Genomic DNA, 25,075 nt, shown 5'->3' on the forward strand with positions numbered 1-25,075 from the left:
CATGGCTGGGTGGATCTATCAAGGTATAGTTTTTTGCAAAGTGCAGTACAAACAGGTTTCACAGATTGCAAGTATTATTTCAGATCGGTGACAGTTCAGAAAAAGGAAATAATTCAAGACCTAAAACTAGTATAGGGGAGTTCATAAGCTCTAATGAGATCTCTTTCCAAGGAAAGGGGGTCCGCTGGTATTGAAGGTGAAGGCAAAATGACTACCGCATAAGTTCGATGCCGCTAGATCAAAAGGTGCTATGGTGGAAGAGCTATGAAGAAACTACGAAGAACACGACGAACAGTCAGAACCCTAATGCGATCTGACGCGCTGGAGGATAAGCACTTACAGGTGCAGATTCGGCTGCGATGGAGCGCCGGTGTACTCTGATCTGACACAGGTTGATGCAGCGGCCAAGGTTGAGGAGGACGAGGTGCTTCGCGGAGGTGGCGGAGCTCGAGCTGCAGAAGGTCGCGATGGAAAAGGGGGAGAATGAGAAGAAGACCAGTCGTGGCTATTTATAAGGAAAGGCTAATAAGTGGGCGCGAAAAACAAGGAGGCCAAAAAATGGTTATCCAGCTGCTCAGGCGCCTTGATTCTCGGGACGGTTATTAGGATAAAGATCCTTTGAGATATGTTGGATAAAGTGTGAATTAATGGCAGGTGACGTCATGGTGAGTTATCACAAATCCAGAAGTTGACGTCATGGCGGGTTATAAATTCTCGCACAAATGAAGAGCAGCAGATTTTTTTCTAAGTATTGAAGATTGACATGAACCATTTCAAATCAATCTGGGGCCTAATGTTGGGGATATAACTATTAGGTATGACCAGCCCAGGAGGGGCCGAGTTATACCTATGGTGATTCATCATATGAAGCCCACGAGGATATTTGAAGACGGTTTAGTTAAAGGCCCAAGGCCCAAAGGCCACTTAAGGCCTGTAAGGGTAAACCGCCATATATGTATGACTTGTGTTGTAAGGCATGACTAGATAGTCACCGAGCCGGACACTGTTTATGAGCCGGCCGGGACTCCGTGAGCCACTGGGTGTCGACCTGTGTATATAACGGGATGACCCGGCAGCGATTCAGGACAGGAAACAACAAATCAAAAGCTAGGTCAAGCGGATTCTCTCCCTGGTAATCGAGACATAAGCAATTCCACTTCAAACTAGATTAGGCCTTTACCTTCACCGCAAGGGGCCGAACAAGTATAAACTCCCGTGTCTTTTGTCTCGTTTAACCCCTCTAAACTTCGTAGTTGCGATGGCTCCATGACTAAGTCCTTTTGCTAGGACATTTGCCATGACCTTTCCACGACAAGTAGAGCTTGATCTTTGCTTGGTTCATACCAGTAATAATACCACAAACGTGATGTACACACGTTCTACCCTTAGTTAGAATTGGAGTCGCACTTGTAATGCCACTAAAATCACTGACATCCTAGGACAAGGAGGCATCCGGATTTATGATCACGCCAGCGTAGAGTTCTGTGCATGATGTAACAACTGTTGGGGAACGTAGCAGAAATTCAAAATTTTCCTACGTGTCACCAAGATCTATCTATGGAGAAACCAGCAACGAGGGGAAGGAGAGTGCATCTACATACCCTTGTAGATCGCTAAGAGGAAGCGTTCAAGAGAACGGGGTTGAAGGAGTCGTACTCGTCGTGATCCAAATCACCGGAGATCCTAGTGCCGAACGGACGGCACCTCCGCGATCAACACACGTACAGCCCAGTGACGTCTCCCATGCCTTGATCGAGCAAGGAGAGAGGGAGAGGTTGAGGAATACTCCATCCAGCAGCAGCACAACGGCGTGGTGGTGGTGGAGGAGCGTGGCAATCCTGCAGAGCTTCGCAAGCACCTGCGGTAGAGGAGGAGGTGTCACGGGAGGGAGGGAGGCGCCAGAGGCTTCAGGTGTGGCTGCCCTCCCTCCCCTCCACTATATATAGGGTCAAGGGAGATGGGGGAGGCGCAGCCTTGCCCCTTCCTCCAAGGAAGGGGTGCGGCCAAAGGGGGGGAGGAGTCCATCCTCCCCAAGGCACCTCGGAGGTGCCTTCCCCTTTGAGGACTCTCCCCCTTTTCTTATATCTTTGCGAATGGGCCTCTTGGGGCTGGTGCCCTTGGCCCATATAGGCCAAGGCGCAACCCCTACAGCCCATGTGGCCCCCCGGGGCAGGTGGACCCCCCCGGTGGACCCCCGGACCCCTTTCGGCACTCCCGGTACAATACCGATAAAGTGCGAAACTTTTCCGGCGACCAAAATAAGACTTCCCATATATAAATCTTTACCTCCGGACCATTCCGGAACTCCTCGTGACGTCCGGGATCTCATCCGGGACTCCGAACAACATTCGGTAACCACATACAAACTTCCTTTATAACCCTAGCGTCATCGAACCTTAAGTGTGTAGACCCTACGGGTTCGGGAATCATGCAGACATGACCGAGACAACTCTCCGGCCAATAACCAACAGCGGGATCTGGATACCCATGTTGGCTCCCACATGTTACACGATGATCTCACCGGATGAACCACGATGTCAAGGACTCAATCAATCCCGTATACAATTCCCTTTGTCTAGCGGTATAGTACTTGCCCGAGATTCGATCGTCGGTATCCCGATACCTTGTTCAATCTCGTTACCGGCAAGTCTCTTTACTCGTTACGTAACACATCATCCCATGATCAATCCCTTGGTCACATTGTGCACATTATGATGATATCTTACCGAGTGGGCCCAGAGATATCTCTCCGTCACACGGAGTGACAAATCCCAGTCTCGATTCGTGCCAACCCAACAGACACTTTCGGAGATACCTGTAGTGCACCTTTATAGCTGGCTAGTTACGTTGTGACGTTTGGTACACCCAAAGCATTCCTACGGTATCCGGGAGTTGCACAATCTCATGGTCTAAGGAAATGATACTTGACACTAGAAAAGCTTTAGCATACGAACTACGATCTTTGTGCTAGGCTTAGGATTGGGTCTTGTCCATCACATCATTCTCCTAATGATGTGATCCCGTTATCAATGACATCCAATGTCCATGGTTAGGAAATCGTAACCGTCTATTGATCAACGAGCTAGTCAACTAGAGGCTTACTAGGGACATGGTGTTGTCTATGTACCCACACATGTATCTGAGTTTCCTGTCAATACAATTATAGCATGGATAATAAACGATTATCATGAACAAGGAAATATAATAATAACTAATTTATTATTGCCTCTAGGGCATATTTCCAACAGTCTCCCACTTGCACTAGAGTCAATAATCTAGTTCACATCGCCATGTGATTAACACTGACAGGTCACATCTCCATGTGACCAACATCCAAAGAGTTTACTAGTGTCACTAAACTAGTTCACATCACCATGTGATTAAGACTCAATGAGTTCTGGGGTTTGATCATGTTTTGCTTGTGAGAGAGGTTTTAGTCAACGGGTCTGCGACATTCAGGTCCGTATGTACTTCGCAAATCTCTATGTCATATTGTAAATGCTGCTTCCACGCTCCACTTGAAGCTATTCCAAATGGTTGCTCCACTATACGTATCCGGTTTGCTACTCAGAGTCATTCGGATAGGTGTTAAAGCTTGCATCGTCGTAACCCTTTCGCCGAACTCTTTATCTCCTCCATAATTGAGAAATAAATCCTTATTACTCCAAGGACAATTTTGACCACTATCTGGTGATCCACTCCTTGATCACCTTTGTACCCTCTTGCCAGACATGTGGCAAGGCACACATCAGGTGCGGTACATAGCATAGCATACTGTAGAGCCTATGTCTGAAGCATAGGGGACGACATTCGTCCTTTCTCTCTCTTCTGCCGTGGTCGAGCTTTAAGTCTGAACTTCATACCTTACATCTCAGGCAAGAACTCCTTCTATGACTGATCCATCTTGAACACCTTCAAGATCATGTCAAGGTATATGCTCATTTGAAAGTACCATTAAGCATTTTTTGATCTATCCTCATAGATCTTGATGCTCAATGTTCAAGTAGCTTAATCCAGGTTTTCTATTGAAAAACACCTTTCAAATAACCCTATATGCTTTCCAGAAAATTCTACATCATTTCTGATCAACAATATGTCAACAACATATACTCATCAGAAATTCCATAGTGCTCCCACTCACTTCTTTGGAAATACAAGTTTCTCATGAACTTTGTATAAACCCAAAATCTTTGATCATCTCATCAAAGCGCACATTCGAATTCCGAGATGCTTACTCCAGTCCTTAGAAGGATCGCTGGAGCCAGCATACCTTTTAGGATCCTTAGGATCGACAAAACTTTTCTGATTGTATCACATACAACCTTTCCTTACGAAAACTGGTAAGGAAACTCGTTTTGACATCCATCTGCCAGATTTCATAAATGCAGCTAATGCTAACATGATTCCGACGGACTTAAGCATCGCTACGGATGATAAAATCTCATTGTAGTCAACTCCTTGAACTTGTGAAAAACTCTTCGCCACAAGTCGAGCTTCATAGACGGTGACATTACCATCCACGTCCGTCTTCTTCTTAAAGATCCATTTATCTCAATGGCTTGCCGATCATCAGGCAAGTCCACCAAAGTCCATGCTTTGTTCTGATACATGGATCCTATCTCGGATTTCATGGCTTCTAACCATTTGTCGGAATTTGGGCCCACCATCGCTTCTCCATAGCTCGTAGGTTCATTGTTGTCTAGCAACATGACCTTCAAGACATGGTCACCGTACCACTCCGAAGCAGTACGCGTCCTTGTCGTCCTATGAGGTACGGTAGTGACTTGATCCGAAACTTCATGATCACTATCATAAGCTTCCACTTCAATTGGTGTAGGTGCCACAGGAACAACTTCCTGTGCCCTGATACACACTGGTTGAAGTGATGGTTCAATAACCTCATCAAGTCTCCACCATCCTCCCACTCAACTTTTCAAGACAAACTTTTCCTCGAGAAAGAACCCGATTCAAGAAACAATCCCTATTGCTTTCGGATCTGAATTAGGAGGTATACCCAACTGTTTTTGGGTGTCCTATGAAGATGCATTTTATCCGCTTTGGGTTCGAGCTTATCAACCTGAAACTCTTTCACATAAGCGTCGGAGCCCCAAACCTTTAAGAAACGACAACTTAGGTTTCTCCAAACGGTTTCGTCTCAACGGAATTATGTGGTACCCTATTGAAATGAGTGCGGTTGTCTCTAATGCCTAACCCATGAATGATAGTGCTAATTCGATAAGAGACATAATGGTACGCACCATATCCAATAGGGTGCAACTATGATGTTCGGACACACCATCACACTATGGTGTTCCAGGCGGTATTAATTGTGAAACAATTTCCACAATGTCTTTGTTGCGTGCCAAAGCTCGTAACTCAGATACTCATCTTTATGATCATATCATAGACATTTTATCCTCTTGTCACGATGATCTTCAACTTCAATCTGAAATTACTTGAACCATTCAATAATTCAGACTTGTGTTTCAAAGTAAATATACTCAACATCTACTCGAATCATCTGTGAAGTAAGAACAGAACGATATTCACTGCATGCCTCAGCACTCATTGGACTGCACACATCAAAATGTGTTACTTCCAACAAGTTGCTATCTTGTTCCATCTTACTGAAAAAGAGGCTTTTCAGTCATCTTGCCCATGTGGTATGATTTGCATATCTCAAGTGATTCAAAATCAAGTGAGTCCAAACGGTCCATCTGCATGGAGTTTCTTCATGCGTATACACCAATAGACATGGTTCGCATGTCTCAAACTTTTCAAAAATGAGTGAGTCCAAAGATCCATCAACATGGAGCTTCTTCATGCGTTTTATACCAATATGACTTACATGGCAGTGCCACAAGTAAGTGGTACTATCATTACTATCTTATATCTTTTGGCATGAAAATGTGTATCACTACGATCGAGATTCAATAAACCATTCCTTTAGGTGCAAGACCATTGAAGGTGTTATTCAAATAAATAGAGTAACCATTATTCTCCTTAAATGAATAACCGTATTGCGATAGACATAATCCAATCATGTCTATGCTCAACGCAAATACCAAATGACAATTATTCAGGTTTAATACTAATCTTGATGGTAGAGGGAGCGTGCGATGCTTGATCACATCAAACTTGGAAACACTTCCAACACATATCGTCAGCTCACCTTTAGCTAGTCTCCGTTTATTCCGTAGCTCTTTTATTTTGAGTTACTAACACTTAGCAACCGAACAGGTATCTTAATACCCTGGTGCTACTAGGAGTACTAGTAAAATACACATTAACATAATGTATATCCAATATACTTCTATCGACCTTGCCAGCCTTATCATCTACCAAGTATCTAGGGTAATTCTGCTCCAGTGGCTGTTCCCCTTATTACAGAAGCACTTAGTCTCGGGTTTGGGTTCAACCTTGGGTTTCTTCACTAGAGCAGCAGCTGATTTGCCGTTTCATGAAGTATCCCTTCTTGCCCTTGCCCTTCTTGAAACTAGTGGTTTCACCAACCATCAACAATTGATGCTCCTTCTTGATTTCTACTTTCGCGGTGTCAAACATCGCGAATACCTCAAGGATCATCATCTCTATCCATGATATGTTATAGTTCATCACGAAGCTCTAGCAGCTTGGTGGCAATGACTTTGGAGAAACATCACTATCTCATCTGGAAGATCAAATCCCACTTGATTTAAGTGATTGTTGCACTCAGACAATTTGAGCACAAGCTCAATGATTGAGGTTTTCTCCCTTAGTTTGCAGCCTAAGAAAATTGTCGGAGGTCTCATACCTCTTGACTTGGGCACGAGCCTGAAATCCCAATTTCAGCCCTTGAAACATCTCATATGTTCCGCGATGTTTCGAAAACGTCTTTAGTGCCTCGACTCTAAACCGTTTAACTGAACTATCACGTAGTTATCAAAACGTGTATGTCCGATGTTCGCAACATCCACAAACAACGTTTGGGGTTCAGCACACTGAGCGGTGCATTAAGGACATAAGCTTTCTACTGTCCGTATAATCGCTACTTTCAACTTTCAACTATATTTTCTCTAGGAACATATCTAAACAGTGGAACTAAAGCGCGAGCTTACGACATAATTTGCAAAGATCTTTTGACTATGTTCAGGATAATTAAGTTCATCTTATGAACTCCCACTCAGATAGACATCCCTCTAGTCATCTAAGTGATTACATGATCCGAGTCAACTAGGCCGTGTCCGATCATCACGTGAGACGGACTAGTCATCATCGGTGAACATCTTCATGTTGATCGTATCTACTATACGACTCATGCTCGACCTTTCGGTCTCTTGTGTTCCGAGGCCATGTATGTACATGCTAGGCTCGTCAAGTCAACCTAAGTGTTTCGCGTGTGTAAATCTGTCTTACACCCGTTGTATGTGAATGTAAGAATCCATCACACCCGATCATCACGTGGTACTTAGAAACGACGAACTTTAGCAACGGTGCACAGTTAGGGGTGAACACTTCTTGAAATTGTTGTAAGGGATCATCTTATTTACTACCGTCGTTCTAAGTAAACAAGATGCATAAACATGATAAACATCACATGCAATCAAATAGTGACATGATATCGCCAATATCATATTGCTCCTTTTGATCTCCATCTTCGGGGCTCCATGATCATCATCGTCACCGGCATGACACCATGATCTCCATCATCATGATCTTCATCATCGTGTCTTCATGAAGTTGTCTCGCCAACTATTACTTCTACTACTATGGCTACCGGTTAGCAATAAAGTAAAGTAATTACATGGCGTTGTTTAATGACACGCAGGTCATACAATAAATTAAGACAACACCTATGGCTCCTGCCGGTTGTCATACTCATCGACATGCAAGTCGTGATTCCTATTACAAGAACATGATCAATCTCATACATCACATATATTCATCACATTCTTCTTGGCCATATCACATCACATAGCATACCCTGAAAAAACAAGTTAGACGTCCTCTAATTGTTGTTTGCATGTTTTACGTGGCTGCTATGGGTTTCTAGCAAGAACGTTTCTTACCTACGCAAAAACCACAACGTGATATGTCAATTGCTATTTACCCTTCATAAGCACCCTTTTCATCCAATCCATTCCAACTAAAGTGGGAGAGACTGGCACCCGCTAGCCACCTTATGCACCAAGTGCATGTGCATGTCAGTCGGTGGAACCTGTCTCACGTAAGAGTACGTGTAAGGTCGGTCCGGGCCGCTTCATCCCACAATACCGTCGAAACAAGATTCGACTAGTAACGGTAAGCATATTGAACAAAATCAACGCCCACAACTACTTTGTGTTCTACTCGTGCAAAGAATCTACGCAATAGACCTAGCTCATGATGCCACTTTTGGGGAACGTAGCAGAAATTCAAAATTTTCCTACGTGTCACCAAGATCTATCTATGGAGAAACCAGCAACGAGGGGAAGGAGAGTGCATCTACATACCCTTGTAGATCGCTAAGCAGAAGCGTTCGAGAGAACGGGGTTGAAGGAGTCGTACTCGTCGTGATCCAAATCACCGGAGATCCTAGTGCCGAATGGACGGCACCTCTGCGTTCAACACACGTACAGCCCGGTGACGTCTCCCATGCCTTGATCCAGCAAGGAGAGAGGGAGAGGTAGAGGAAGACTCCATCCAGCAGCAGCACAACGGCGTGGTGGTGGTGGAGGAGCGTGGCAATCCTGCAGAGCTTCGCCAAGCACCTGCGGAAGAGGAGGAGGTGTCACGGGAGGGAGGGAGGCGCCAGAGGCTTCAGGTGCGGCTTCCCTCCCTCCCCTCCACTATATATAGGGGCAAGGGAGAGGGGGGAGGCGCAGCCTTGCCCCTTCCTCCAAGGAAGCGGTGCGGCCAAAGGGGGGGAGGAGTCCATCCTCCCCAAGGCACCTCGGAGGTGCCTTCCCCTTTGAGGACTCTCCCCCTTTTCTTATATCTTGGCGAATGGGCCTCTTGGGGCTTGTGCCCTTGGCCCATATAGGCCAAGGCGCAACCCCTACAGCCCATGTGGCCCCCCCGGGGCAGGTGGACCCCCCCGGTGGACCCCCGGACCCCTTTCGGCACTCCCGGTACAATACCGATAAAGTGCGAAACTTTTCCGGCGACCAAAATAAGACTTGCCATATATAAATCTTTACCTCGGGACCATTCCGGAACTCCTCGTGACGTCCGGGATCTCATCCGGGACTCCGAACAACATTCAGTAACCACATACAAACTTCCTTTATAACCCTAGCGTCATCGAACCTTATGTGTGTAGACCCTACGGGTTCGGGAATCATGCAGACATGACCGAGAAAACTCTCCGGCCAATAACCAACAGCGGGATCTGGATACCCATGTTGGCTCCCACATGTTCCACGATGATCTCACCGGATGAACCACGATGTCAAGGAGTCAATCAATCCTGTATACAATTCCCTTTGTCTAGCGGTATAGTACTTGCCCGAGATTCGATCGTCGGTATCCCGATACCTTGTTCAATCTCGTTACCGGCAAGTCTCTTTACTCGTTCCGTAACACATCATCCCGTGATCAACCCCTTGGTCACATTGTGCACATTATGATGATATCTTACCGAGTGGGCCCAGAGATACCTCTCCGTCACACGGAGTGACAAATCCCAGTCTCGATTCGTGCCAACCCAACAGACACTTTCGGAGATACCTGTAGTGCACCTTTATAGCCACCCAGTTACGTTGTGACGTTTGGTACACCCAAAGCATTCCTACGGTATCCGGGAGTTGCACAATCTCATGGTCTAAGGAGATGATACTTGACATTAGAAAAGCTTTAGCATACGAACTACGATCTTTGTGCTAGGCTTAGGATTGGGTCTTGTCCATCACATCATTCTCCTAATGATGTGATCCCGTTATCAATGACATCCAATGTCCATGGTTAGGAAACCGTAACCATCTATTGATCAACGAGCTAGTCAACTAGAGGCTTACTAGGGACATGGTGTTGTCTATGTACCCACACATGTATCTGAGTTTCCTGTCAATACAATTATAGCATGGATAATAAACGATTATCATGAACAAGGAAATATAATAATAACTAATTTATTATTGCCTCTAGGGCATATTTCCAACAACAACATCAATGTGATTGCCCGCGGGAGGTGCATTGGTTAAGAACATTTACAGCGAACCAGGAAATCAAAAGTCAGGACAAGAAATTCTGAGATTCACGTGGCTAAAGGTGTATTGCTTCAGAGGATTCAGAATGAACCAGGAAAGCAGAAGCTAGGACCAAGCAATTCTGAGATTCACCTAGTTGGAGGTGTATTGCTTGAGAGGATTTGCACTTTTGCAGTGAACCAGCAAAGCAAAAACCAGGACCAAGTAATTCTGAGATTCACCTAGCTAGAGGTGTATTGCTTCAGAGATTTACAGCGAACCAGCAAAGCAGAAGCCAGGACCAAGCAATTTTGAGGCCATGGGTCATCCTCGTTTTCGAAAAAGAAGGACCAAGCAATTCGGACAAGATAAAATATCAGAAAAATTAGAACTTACGTTTCAGAAACGTTCGAGAATGGAAGCATTTTTGGAAAGTGGCAAACCCTAACAGAGGTTACTTATTTTAGTTTATAATTTGTACAGAGTAGCTTATTCTTACCAGAGGCATCGTCCACAACATTTGAGCAAGGAGCAACAGGCTGCTCGAGTTCTGATAACAAAGGTTGGAGAATCAATATCTGGTTGACAGAGACTGTATTGTTGCATAATTTAGCACAGAACTAATACATTTGTCATTTCATCTGCTAACTTCAAGGGTATCAGGTGCTTCCTGATGACACCATGGTAGTGTGTGCAACCAAAACGAGACTTGGTGTTTTGCTGCAAACGATGCCTTCAATGTAGTTGTTTTTTGTAATTAACTAATTTGTTCTATGATTTGTAACCCATCTCTTGAAATATATGTCCTCTCCCCGAATTCAACAGAACTTGATTTATCTTAAATACATATGTTGTATACACAACTTGTAGGTTGAAATATATTATGAAAATATATGTCATTGAAAATATCTTCCCATTCCCCCGACATGGGCCCTGCATGCACTTGCTTCTACTAAATACATATGGTGTATACATGGGGGTGCTCAAATCTCCATGACAATAATGCTCCAGCTGTCCAGATCCTTGGAACAAGTGTCCACTGTCACAATGCCAAACTACATGAAGCATCCATGTCATGGTTGCTGCACCATATATAGTGAACTTATTTACTCAATTGAAGAGAAAGCATGCTAACTGTTCTCAAATAAAGAAACCAGCTTGTGTACATTAGCCAAGATAGGAGTATAGATATCAGTCGCGGTAGGCTCATAACAGCATGCTACACACGTAATATACAAAACATCTGCACTTATTTAGAACCGAAACTCTTTTTGCCGTGCCAATAAAACCAATTGGTATCACAGGATTAGGAAGCGCATCAAGATTTGCCATTATGCCTACCTAGTTTTCGTTTTTAGTGGTAAAAGATGGAGAAGTCTATCCTAACCCTCTAATGATGGAATAAGAGGATAACCAAGCACTAATGGCCTGCGAAGCTCATGCGGAACGACATGCATAAATAAAGAAGTATACGTGAGACGCGCTGGAACAGACGAAGGAACATCACGACGATCGCCAGCATGAGATGTAGTAGTTCGGTTATTGATAAAGTTCCCAATTCTGTGGTCTATCGACATGGCGAAAGACCCACAACTTAGATATTTGTTTAATAAAACTACAATCTGAAGCTAACGACTAGCACTGCAGGACCACACGTGCCTCTCTGACCTTGGATGTGAGGGACATCAAGCACTAAGGCCCCCTTTGTTTGGGCCACAGATTCTAAGAATCACTATGTTTGTGGATTCCTCAAAATCAGTTGTAGCTGTGGATTTCTGAGAATCATAAGCTGGTTGTTTGTTTACTCCATTGTTGGTGGGAACTGCAGGGATTGTGCAATGTCAGTAATGACCCTGACTTTTTTCGAGTTTAGACTGAAATGACATATACTCCCTCCGTCCGGAAATACTTGTCATCAAAATGACGCATTTTAGTTCTAAATATATCCTTTTTTGTTCATTTTGATGACAAGTATTTTTGGACGTTGGGAGTACTTCATACAGGTGTACTATTTAAGTGCAAATTGACTGAAATGACATGTACTACATATAGGTGTACTACTTAAGTGCGAATTAACTGATTTCCTGTTCTTTTCATCATAAGATGTTTTTTCCTTCTCATTATAAGATCTATATCTATATCTATATCTATTCTATACCTACTAATAAAGCAAGGTGCATTTCTCCGATTTTTTCATCCGTTCACCATTGAAAATATTTCCGTGCCCACCGGGCAAACCCTATTAATTGCACATGGCGTCAAATAGTCGCGTGAGCTCCTATACAGCGCTGCAGGCGCCCGTTAACGATCCGGCGCCTGCAGAGCTGCTAGCATGGGCCGGCCCACTAGCGTGCTGCCCTATGTTTTTTTAAGCTTTTTTTATGAAAATAAAAATATGGAATGAAGAAAGGTTTACAGATTTAAATAAAAAAACTCATCCATTTGAAAAAATATGTTCATATCTTTAAAAAAGGTTCATAAATTTTTAAAAAGTTAACCAATTTGAAAAAAATTCATTGAAATAAAAAAAAAGTTCATCCAATTTAGCAAAAGTTCATTAAATTTGAAATAAAGTTCATGTATTTTTAGAAAAAGTTCATGGAACTGAAACAAAAGTGCATAAATAAAAAAAAGTTCATCCATTTCCAAGACAAATTTTCATTAAATTTCGAAAAAGTTCATCAATCTCAAATGGGATTTTGAAAATTATTCATGTTTCCAAGAATATTCACCAATTTATATTTTTTTAAAATTTCAAAAAAAAATTGTTTTGAATCCGACATTGGAGTATGTTCTTAACGGTTCGAGCTGGCCATTGGTTGATAGGACTTGTTTCTTCGAGTGGCTAGCAGCGCGTAGTTGTTCTTTGAGGATATGGTTTCGATCCTTCAACACATCGTTTTTTGGATTTATGCGCGCCTTACAAACATTGGTCGTCTTGGAGCCTGCTAGTGTGTTGGACCATGCACGAACTCATGTGTGTCCCACATGCTATTTTATGCAACTAGCGGCATATAGTAACCCCTACGTAGTTGGCCCAAGAAAACAATTGCGTCGCCCTGGCAGTATTGGGCCTCAACTCCACTCCTCTACTGGGTCGTCTGCCTCCGGCCCATCAATCCTCGTCGAGGGAGCCAAAAATATTTGTCGGTCGTAAGGAATAGAATTTGTGACATTGCATCCACATCCTCAAGCGAATGCCAACTGAGCTAGAGTGGCTTTGTTACATAAAAAATGCTCTATTAAATATACATATAGGTTTTGCTCCGCTCGCTCATAGTTCCTGATTTTTTTTGTATCCCAGGTGGGATGACCTGGGCCTACCCATGCATTTTTTTGTGAGACCAATGAGCAACAAAAATTTAAGCCCCGATGGAATTGAACTATGGACCTTCTATATTATGTCGATGGACAAAACCAGCTCATCTATCTTTCAATTATGATGAGAATAGTATCGTCTTTAAACTTTATAGTAGATTTCCACCAGTTTGTATATGTCCATAGGTTGTTTGGTAATAAGAAGTTTATATCAAAATAAGGAAGTTATCTCGAGAATCATGAGCAGAAGGAGGGACTCCGTAAATTATTGCCGGTGCTAGCTTGCAAGTGCCAATAAAAGAGAATATGTTGGTTTGGCTCAAATAAAAATATTGTGGGCACATGAGCGCTAAAACAAAGAGAATAAACCCTAATAAAGAAGATATTGATATCTGGTTATGTGCTAATTATGCTGATGAAACAGGATTTATGCGCTACAATTAGTAATCACTCTTTATTGTAGCCGTATAGCTACCAAATGAGGTGGCAGACACAACCACATGACAGAGGCGGACCCGGAGGAAAAAAATGCACGAGTAGGATGGTTGCCGCCACACCGACTATCAAAATCTCGCGGGACAAACATGACCCGCGAGAAGGCCACAACTCCTCGCTCTATCGCACCGCTGTGGAGATCGTTTTTGCTGGGCACCACTACAAGAAATATGTCAACTTGTGACCTTGAAGATTGGTCACTGAAAGGTCATTGTTTGTCATTTGAGACCTTTTTGTGACCAAAAACAGAAGGTCATAAGCTGGCAGTCGTAAACTGAAATTAACGACCTTCTCTGTGAGAAGGTCATAGACATTTACGACCAAAACAGAAGGTCGTTGAACCCATGACCTTTTGATTTGGTCACTGGCTGTCTGCCCGGACCACGTCATACCCGACGTGGCAATCTCACGTGGCTAAATTGCGACCAATTGAAAAGGTCACTGACAAGATTTAGCCCGGTCCGATTGGGTGTTTTACATGGGCCAGGCCCAACAATTCAGCCAATTTATGATTTTTTTCCTTGATGTTTTTGGGCCTTTTCTATCATGGGCCCTTACCTTTCCACATAGTTTGTTTCCTTGTTGTTCCTATTTTCTATTTGAGTCAAGGCCTGCTTATAGTACTTCTGAATAGCTTTTCAGCCCAGGTTATTTTGGGCCATGGTATCTTAACAGTACAAGCATATTCGGGTTGTGGCCACTATCAGGTCTAGTAAAAACATTTTCTAGAGAATTTAATGTTCAAGTAAAATGTACACAACACATTAGAGGAAAATAACACATACAACAACAGATAAAATTTCATTTCACTCCTACAGCTCACTACATCACAGTACAAGAAAATCAATCAAAATAGGCCGCCACACGCCTTGGAAGCAAAATAAACAGTACTGCTCTTGGAAGCAAAATAAACAGTACTAGGCAGTACTGTTTACTAGGCAGTAGACGAGTACATCTCATTTCAAATAAACAATACTGCTCTTGGAAGCAAAATAAACAGTACTAGGCAGTACTGTTTACTAGGCAGTAGACGAGTACATCTCATTTCAAATAAACAATACTGCTCTTGGAAGCAAAATAGGCCGCCACACGCCATGGTGCGCCATCTTACTCGATCTGGCCCCAAGTAACCAGCAGCGCTGCTTGCTCCCTTGGCCCAGCTACTTGCAGCCGAGGATGGACGAGACTCGGATGCGGAGCTCTCTGCACATGACATATTGTGTCAATGCTTGCAGCAATAGAAGTAACTCACATACCATAGAACTTGCATAGTAGTGTATCAACACCCCAAAGATTTGACTGAATTGAACTGTTATATAACCAAGTTAGAGCTGGCAGAAGATGCAGGTAAATAAACATCCATAGCTAACATGCTGTATTTCTGTAGAAAGAAGCATCAACTCACTATTCTACACAAAAAGCTAGCCCATACATGCACAGACACCAGAACGGTACATAGAATGAAGCACATGGCTAGTACTTGCTACCCTGACATTTCAGGCATTCTAGTGTTTAGGAGATTTGCCTTCCAGCAGAAAATTAAGTCTATCAACAACCCTAGCTAATAATAGCAAATTAAACTGTATACTACCAGACAAGACACAAACTGCTAGTCCTGATATGAAGTGCAAGCATCTTCAGTAGTTGAATCTAACACATAGTCATATATCAACCAATAGTAAGGGGAAAAAGAACAGGGAACGGCGAGGTTATAGACGATCTTCTTGAGCCTCTCAAGATCATCCCTGAGCTTCATGTCGATGGCATTGGAGGCGACCTAGGAGAACCTCACGTCCTTGTAGTCATTCTTCCTGTTCAGGAACCAGTCCGACACCTTGAACTGGCGCGGGATGTGCACCACCGCCTGAGCAAAAAGGGAGCGGGAAAAGGTTGAGGGCAAGGTTCTGCCCCGTGACGGCGATGCCAGCAAGACCAGCTCTGGTCAGAGCCATCTCTTACCTGAAAAGAGATGCACCAAACACGTCATGTACAGAACTATGGCGGATTTTGTACCTGAAAAACACAGAGGGTCAAGGGTCGACCATTTTAAGTCTATGACTGAATAGAAGGCTCCCCAAAAGGCAGTTTCTATCTGAATTCTGAAATGACTAGTTCAAGGCTGTTACAAGCATCTACTCCCTCCGATCAAAAATAAGTGTCTCAAATTTGAATTAAGGAGGGAGTACATAGAAACCAACAACGAGCAGATTGATATAAGTTCTTCCATTATCAGAAAAGACCATGAAACAGACATTCTGAAACCAACGAAAATCTAATATAAGTTCTTCCATTATATTTACTGATCTACCTATCGATTTCTCAACACCAACAAACAATCCTCAATTGGAAGTAACAACAAACAAAAATTCTAACTGGAGTTGTTTCAGTTCATACAGGAGATACACGAAGGAAATATGCAAATGTCTGATCTATAATTCACAATCATAGCACACAAGGGGGCTAACTAACGGCAACCTGATTACCATCAGGCACAGAATCAAGGCAAAACACATCCAGCAGACATAATGCTGAACCAGCAGCAGAGAGAAAGTGAATAATACCGAGGTGGAGATGTTCCTCTTTCCATCGGTGGCGCAGACCAGGCACCGGTACTCAACAGGGTTCTCCTTACTCGCCATCTTCTTCAACCTAGCCTGACACTTCATCAACGATGCGCACATCGAACAAATCATCACATCAGAGTTGCTGAACCCATCAAATCTACAACCCACACCACACAAACCAGCTGTAAGGGTAGGGGGGTCTCTCACATCGCTTCATGGTGACCCACATAGAGCCCTTCTCTGTGCTCCTCTCGCGCATGCTGGTTAGCTTGGTCAGGAACATATCTTCCTGCATCAACACCTGCACAGAACATGCAATGCGGGCAAACATGGTCAGAAACAGTTCGACAAAGCAGGGCGAAATTTCCTGCTATCTGATGAATTAACAAAACAAGAGTGGACATCTCACAGTGAGTTAACTATCTGATGAATTTAGTAAAACACATACTAGCATTCACTTACTTGTCCTATACTAGACAGGAGGTCCAATTAACATTTGGGTACATTAATAATCAGATTACAGGTGAAAAATAGCACTCAGAGGAGTATTCAGTAACTAGATGAGATGAGAGAGGGCCCTACTGCGCATGCTCCCTGGTAGGGCAGATGCAGATGGCATGGGGAGTCCTGCTGCTGGGGTCAACGAGGCTGAGCATGCCGAGGACGAAGCAGGTGGTCTTGCCGAGCTGTTGTGCGCCTGGGCTACGAGGTTCTTGTAGGGCGGCGTGAGGATCACCGAAAGCGTGACGGCCAGGATCTTGCTGGGGCGTCTGAACCCCATCTCATCAACCTGTATGCAATAACAGAATGATTACCCACATGGTATAATAGTGACATACTGTAATACAGGGTATAGTTCAACTAATCACATTAATCGGGACAGTACGCAGTTAATTGAAAGCCAAGAGTTTGTAGTATCAAGCAACCAAAAAGATAACACCTTTACCCTGGCGAAGAGCTTAGCATCAAGCCTACTTAGCCTTTCTAGCCACGCAACTTCAGTGTTTGTAGACATAGTTAATACGGCTTCAGAAAATTGCAGTAATTTCTATTAACTACTAGTAGGATTTATGAATTGCATCATGATTAACTTGGACAGTCGACAGGGCTACCAGCTGAAAACGCATAGCTCCTTACAAGACGAGCAAAGCGTGATCCTGAAAGCTGGAGCACCAGAATCTTATGTTGTGGCGGGTCCAGTTGTACATCCTGCCGGGGTTCCCGAGCCCGACGAACAACCAAGGCTTATGGGCCGCACCGCCACCGCAGCCGGCAGTGGCCGACGAAGAGGATGATGAGGCGGCGGTGTTGCTAGCGGGGCCATTCGCGCCCATGCTTCTATGGCTCGAGCGGGCGAAGGAGATGCATGGAGGCCACCTAGGGAGCAAAGAACCAAATCAGCCAACCCAAATCCAGCAACAGCGGGAGGGAATGGAAGGGATGGGGAGAAGATGAGCGAGCAAGCAGAAGCAAACGGAGGAAGAAGGACCCCGCCTCGATCTGCACTCCCATGCCGTCTCTACCTCTTGACGACGACGCGCCCAGACGATGGCTCTTGACGACGACGCGCGTCCGGCTCGATCCACGCGAGGACGAGACGCAGCCGTCCCCTCGTACAAATGGAGGTCCCTCTTCTCTTCTAATGGGAGGAGGAGAGGGAAGGGGCTGCAGCTGTGGGGGGAAGAGAGCGGGAGGGGCGACCGGCGATGAGGTCAGACTGGGCGATGGGTGGCGGCGGCAAGGTCATACAGGACGGTCGGTGGCGGCGGCGATGTGTGTGTGGGAGGGCGCGGTAGATCTGGTCGATGGGGAGGATGGAGTGGAGGGGAGGGTATCGGGCGCTGTTGGACGGTGCCGGAATCGGGCGGCCTTGGGCGCCGTAGGTTGGTGACGAGGAGTGGTGCAGGGGACGGGGAGGAGGTGGCGGAGGCGGCGAGGAGATGGGGAGGAGGGAGGAGGGGTGTGATGGGGGATCTCAGCTAGGGTTTGGGCTGCGGGTGGGGATCTTTTTCTTTTCTTTTTTCTGTAGATAGATGGATGGATGGATGTGGGATGGAGAGATGGATGGATGGATGGATGGGCGCCATGTCATCGATCGGTGGGAATAGTTCTCATTGGTTCGAAAATCAGTGATTTAAAATAGTCTTCAAGTATTAAAAATAGAGGGATTTCGTGAAGCAGCTATCAAAAATATTTTGCAAAATGGCACCACACAAATTTTCACTAGACTTAGACCACATTTTGTAGATAAGGACCAATTTGTATGCTTTTCTGATCTTTCTAGCTATTTTAAATCATTTTCTGAGTGCCCAAAAAGATTTTTTTTATGAAGGACCTATCATATACTTGTTGCAAAATTGTACCAAATCAATTTTCTAAAATACTAGGACATATTTAATGCACAATTCACCAAATGGTTGGGTGTAAAAAGTTTTTATCCACATCTCATGAAAAAGACAAATTCCCGTTGATTCAGTTGGAAGCGCGTCAAATTTGAACTATAGCTACCTCGTAGTTTGCTCTTTATTTTCCAAAAATCATTTCTAGGTACATAAATATCTATTTAATCATACAAACACCAAAAAAAATTAAGATTCAACCACTAGCTAGGAACGGTTATTCCCGCCATTTTGACCGCATTTTGAAACGGGCATAAAAAATTCAAAAAAAAACAAAAAATTGGAAAACCTTCGCATTGTTTCATTATATGTGGCCAAGTTATCAGCAAAAATTATAAACTTGTAATACGGCAATTTTTTTAAAAAAGTGTTCTCAGAAACGAGCTATCAAGTGTGAAGATTCATGGCTTTCAAGCCAAATGATCAATCTTATGGCCACATTCAAGGCATAGTTTGTTCAAATGATCTCATATTCTGCACAATGGTGCATCTTGGAATTCCAAACAATGTTTCTTAAGGGCATTTTCATTTTCTTTGGAAGAAAAATTCATTTTCTATTTTTCTATTGCCCGAAATGAGTTTTTTTCTGATGGACCTACCGTATATTTGTTGCAAAATTGGACCAAATCAATTTTCTAAAATACTAGGACATATTTAATGCACAATTGACCAAGTGGTTGGGTGTAAACAGTTTTGATCTACCTCTCGTAAAAAACACAAATTCCTGCCGATTTAGGTGGAAGCGGGTCAAATTTGAATTGTAGCTACCTCAGAGTTTGCTCTTTATTTTTTCCCAAAATCATTTCTAGGTACATATGTATCTATTTAATCAGAGAAACACCAAAAAAATTCAATATTCAACCACAAGCTAGGAACTGTTATTCCCGCCATTTTGACCGCATTTTGAAACGGGCATAAAAAATTCAAAAAAATCAAAAAATTGGAAACCTTAGCATTGTTTCATTATATGTGGTCAAGGTACCAGCAAAAATTATAAACTTTTAATACGGCAATTATTTTAAAAAAGTGATCTCAGAAACGAGCTATCAAGTGTGAAGATTCATGGCTTTCAAGTCAAATGATCAATCGTATGGCCACATTCATAGCATAGTTTGTTCAAATGTTGTCATATTGTGCATAATGGTGCATCTTGGAATTCTAAACAATGTTGCCTAAGGGAGTTTTCATTTTCCATTTTTCGAGTGCTCAAAATGAGGTTTTTTTGTGAAGGACCTACCATATATCTGTTGCAAAATTGGACCAAATCAATTTTATAAAATACTAGGACATATTTAATGCACAATTGACAAAATGGTTGGGTGTAAAAAGTTTTTATTCACCTCTGGAGAAAAAGACAAATTTCCACCGATTTAGTAGGAAGCGGGTCAAATTTGAACTGCAACTGCCTCATAGTTTGATCTTTATTTTTTCCAAAACTCATTTCTAGGTACATAAGTATCTATTTAATTAGAGAAACATCAAATGTTTTCCAAGATTCAACCGCTAGCTAGGAACGGCCAAGCCCGCCGTTTTGACCGCATTTTGAAACGGGCATAAAAAATTCAAAAAAACAAAAAATTAGAAAACCTTCGCATTGTGTCATTATATGTGGCCAAGTTATCAGCAAAAATTATAAACTTGTAATACGGCAATTTTTTTAAAAAAGTGTTCTCAGAAACGAGCTATCAAGTGTGAAGATTCATGGCTTTCAAGCCAAATGATCAATCTTATGGCCACATTCAAGGCATAGTTTGTTCAAATGATCTCATATTCTGCACAATGGTGCATCTTGGAATTCCAAACAATGTTTCTTAAGGGCATTTTCATTTTCTTTGGAAGAAAAATTCATTTTCTATTTTTCTATTGCCCGAAATGAGTTTTTTTCTGATGGACCTACCGTATATTTGTTGCAAAATTGGACCAAATCAATTTTCTAAAATACTAGGACATATTTAATGCACAATTGACCAAGTGGTTGGGTGTAAAAAGTTTTGATCTACCTCTCGTAAAAAACACAAATTCCTGCCGATTTAGGTGGAAGCGGGTCAAATTTGAATTGTAGCTACCTCAGAGTTTGCTCTTTATTTTTTCCCAAAATCATTTCTAGGTACATATGTATCTATTTAATCAGAGAAACACCAAAAAAATTCAATATTCAACCACAAGCTAGGAACGGTTATTCCCGCCATTTTGACCGCATTTTGAAACGGGCATAAAAAATTCAAAAAAATCAAAAAATTGGAAACCTTAGCATTGTTTCATTATATGTGGTCAAGGTACCAGCAAAAATTATAAACTTTTAATACGGCAATTATTTTAAAAAAGTGATCTCAGAAACGAGCTATCAAGTGTGAAGATTCATGGCTTTCAAGTCAAATGATCAATCGTATGGCCACATTCATAGCATAGTTTGTTCAAATGTTGTCATATTGTGCATAATGGTGCATCTTGGAATTCTAAACAATGTTGCCTAAGGGAGTTTTCATTTTCCATTTTTCGAGTGCTCAAAATGAGGTTTTTTTGTGAAGGACCTACCATATATCTGTTGCAAAATTGGACCAAATCAATTTTATAAAATACTAGGACATATTTAATGCACAATTGACAAAATGGTTGGGTGTAAAAAGTTTTTATTCACCTCTGGAGAAAAAGACAAATTTCCACCGATTTAGTAGGAAGCGGGTCAAATTTGAACTGCAACTGCCTCATAGTTTGATCTTTATTTTTTCCAAAACTCATTTCTAGGTACATAAGTATCTATTTAATTAGAGAAACATCAAATGTTTTCCAAGATTCAACCGCTAGCTAGGAACGGCCAAGCCCGCCGTTTTGACCGCATTTTGAAACGGGCATAAAAAATTCAAAAAAACAAAAAATTAGAAAACCTTCGCATTGTGTCATTATATGTCACGAAGTTTCCAGGAAAAATAATAAACTTGTAATACAGAAATTATTTTTAAAAAGTGTTCTAAAAAATGAGCTATCATGCGTGAAGATTTCTGGCTTTCAAGCCAAATGATCAATCTTGTGGCCACATTCATGGCATGGTTTGTTCAAATGATTTCATATTTTGAACAAGGGTGCATCTTGGAATTCCAAACAATGTTGCCTAAGGGAGTTTTCATTTTGTTTGCACGAAAAATTCATTTTCCATTTTCCGAGTGCCTGAAATGAGTTTTTTTGTGAAGGACCTACCATATATTTGTTGCAAAAATGGACCAAATCAATTTTCTAAAATACTAGGCCATATTTAATGCACAATTGACAAAATTGTTTGGTGTCAAAAGTTTCGATCCAGCTCTGATGAAAAAGACAAATTCCTGCCGATTCAGTAGGAAGCGGGTCAAATTTGAACTGCAGCTGCCTCATAGTTTGCTATTTATTTTTTCCAAAAATCATTTCTAGTTACATAAGTACCTATTTAATCATAAATACATGGTTTGGTGGCGATACATCGAGGTTTGGACGGTGGCCGAAGGCCCCAACTCTAGAGCACATAAACTCGCATGCCCGCCGCGAGGTCACCGCGTGACCGTGGTGTTGCCATGTGTTCTGGGTGGCCTAGGCATGTCTAGTGGGTTGGGCACTCCCCAGGTAGGTGCTAGGAAGAAAATCACAACATAAGATTCTCACGAGGAGGTCGATCTATGCTAAAACATGAATAAGCAGCCAAGTGTTTGATTAGCGGTACGTGAAATGCACATGGCTAATGGGCGTGAGTTTTGCTAAGGATGATCAGTTACTAAGAAGACCGTCTTCACAAATTTTCAGCTCAAAAGGAGGAGCCTAGGTGGTACTTGCTTTGCAAAGTACCACACTGGACATAAATACGAATGTTGAAGCTGGGCTCAAAATAATGAATGGATTGAGCTCGCATTCTGGTGGATGATGGTTATTTGGGCATAGTAAAGCACTGTAGAAAATGGATAGCATTTGGACATGCTAGAGTGGTACTTCCTTCACAAAGTGTTTTTCTGAACAGAATAGGAAAATGAATATTTTTGAATTATTTTCGAACTAAGCAAGGAAGGCTTTTTACGTATTTGACGAAGATATGACCCAAAGAACTTATGAGATTTTTTTGGGGATTTTGGGAATGACAGAAATATAGGTTGCTTGACAACCTAGGGCAAAAACTGCCACATGGACATGACACATACGCAAAACTGATGAGGTGGCGCCTAGTAATAGCAACCCACCACAATTTGCAAGGTTATGACCATCTATATTGGTCATGATCAGCTAGAAATAAGGCAGTGGGCCTGTGCTATCTGCTTTATGACCATTTCGTGTAAGGAAATTATGACCTTTCTGACCAAAATGGTCGTTATAGTTTAGGGTTTGGAGCCCCCCCGAACAGCTTTTGACCAATTGGTCTGAAATTGTCATAGATCTATGAGCAATTCTTCCAGGGTCACTAGTTGACATATTTCTTGTAGTGCACATCAATTATCTCTCCCATTGCTTCTCGCAAAGAAATGTCTCTCCCGTTGCAACCCACGGGCATATGTGCTAGTAATACAAAAAGAAGGTATATCTAACTCACTAGGAGAGGCAAGAAAAAGGAGGAACCAAGGGATGGAATGGTTTGATGATGAATTCGTACGGACAAGAAAAGGAGCATTCACGCCAACGCCGTCCACAACGCATGAGTGCTGGCAAGAAGGAGCCAGCGCGGAGCACCCTATACACGTACGTGCACGTTATGCAAGGGTTCACCGCCTGGGCTGCTCTTCAGCGTGCATGAACACACACGTTCCCAAGCACCTCGGCTGCTCCTCACCAGTCGTGCACGCAGAACGCGTATGCTCGCCCACTGCCTGATCAGATTGAGTGAGGTCTAAAATAAACTTTGAACTCGTACGCATTGTCGGAATCAAACCCTCACCTTCGAATCCCTGAAATCGGTACCTTGTACTCTTTCATCCCGATCAATTCTAACCCTAACCCCGTTTGGCAAATAGGGAAGAGGTCATTCCTAACCAGGATCATATGATACTATGACTGACATCTCGACACCATCTGTCAATTTCATCTCGCTCCTCAGATCTTGTTTAGTTTTACGCTGGTTCAGAGAGAAAAGGCAAATCTTTCGAGTGAAGCTGTTGGGATTTTGCTAGGGTATATAGAGTTGCTGGAATTAAACCCGACGTAGTCGCCGTATCTGGATTGTATACGGAGCAATCACCTTGGTGTACACGTGCATGTATGTGAGTCCGAGTATGACTAGTGTTAGATACCGATTCGGTTTGCTAGTACTATTCGGAGTGCATATATATATAGGACATCACTATTCTAATCCTGAGATCAGAATAGTTATTTGGATCAAAGAAGCCCTATATAGGGGCGATCGGCTGTTCCCGAACTCCCAAACACGCAAAAAGATCGGCCCGTTACACTCCTTCGAACGGCCCACACCCACTCCACGAACTTCTCCCCAACCACTAGTAGAAAAAGGACCTAATATGTGAAACATTACTACCGGCTGGCATATGAGCCGGCACTAATGCTCCCATTAGTGCCGGTTCAAATGACTTGGCGGGAGGTGTCCTTTAGTACCGGTTCTTTGGGAATCTTTAGTACCGGTTCGTGCCACGAAACGGTACTAAAGATGTTGGTGCCCGGCCAGCACCTTTAGTACAAGTTCGTGGCACGAACCGGTACTAAATAGGTTGTGGCAGGCGTTATTTTTAGTCCCACCTCGCTCCCCTAGCAAGAATTTGACCACCTTAAGTATGTTACTTCTCAAACCATCCCAAGCATTTGGTCTTCATTGAACTCTATGTGTAGGATCTGTGGCTGCAATAGGAGTCTTCGTCGGTTCTTAAATCGGTGGCAGATTCCTATTGACGATTTAGATTCTATACAAAAAGATCGTTGATGATCAATGTATTTTTTATATGTACTTCTGTGTAGCAGTAGCGCGCATTTTAGCTGAAAGGCGGTACTGATCAATGTATTTTTTTTGCGTTCAGATGCACAATTTAAATATGTTATTTTTCGAACTATCACAAGCATTTGGTCTTCATCGAACTCTATATATAAAAAAGAGGAAGAAGAAGCAGAAGAAGAGGAAGAAGAGGAGGAAGAAGAAGAAGAAGAGGAGGAGAAGAAGAAGAAGAAGAGGAGGAAGAAGAAGAAGAAGAAGAGGAAC

This window comes from Triticum aestivum, chromosome 4A (assembly GCF_018294505.1).
Source record: "Triticum aestivum cultivar Chinese Spring chromosome 4A, IWGSC CS RefSeq v2.1, whole genome shotgun sequence".
NCBI lineage: Eukaryota > Viridiplantae > Streptophyta > Magnoliopsida > Poales > Poaceae > Triticum > Triticum aestivum.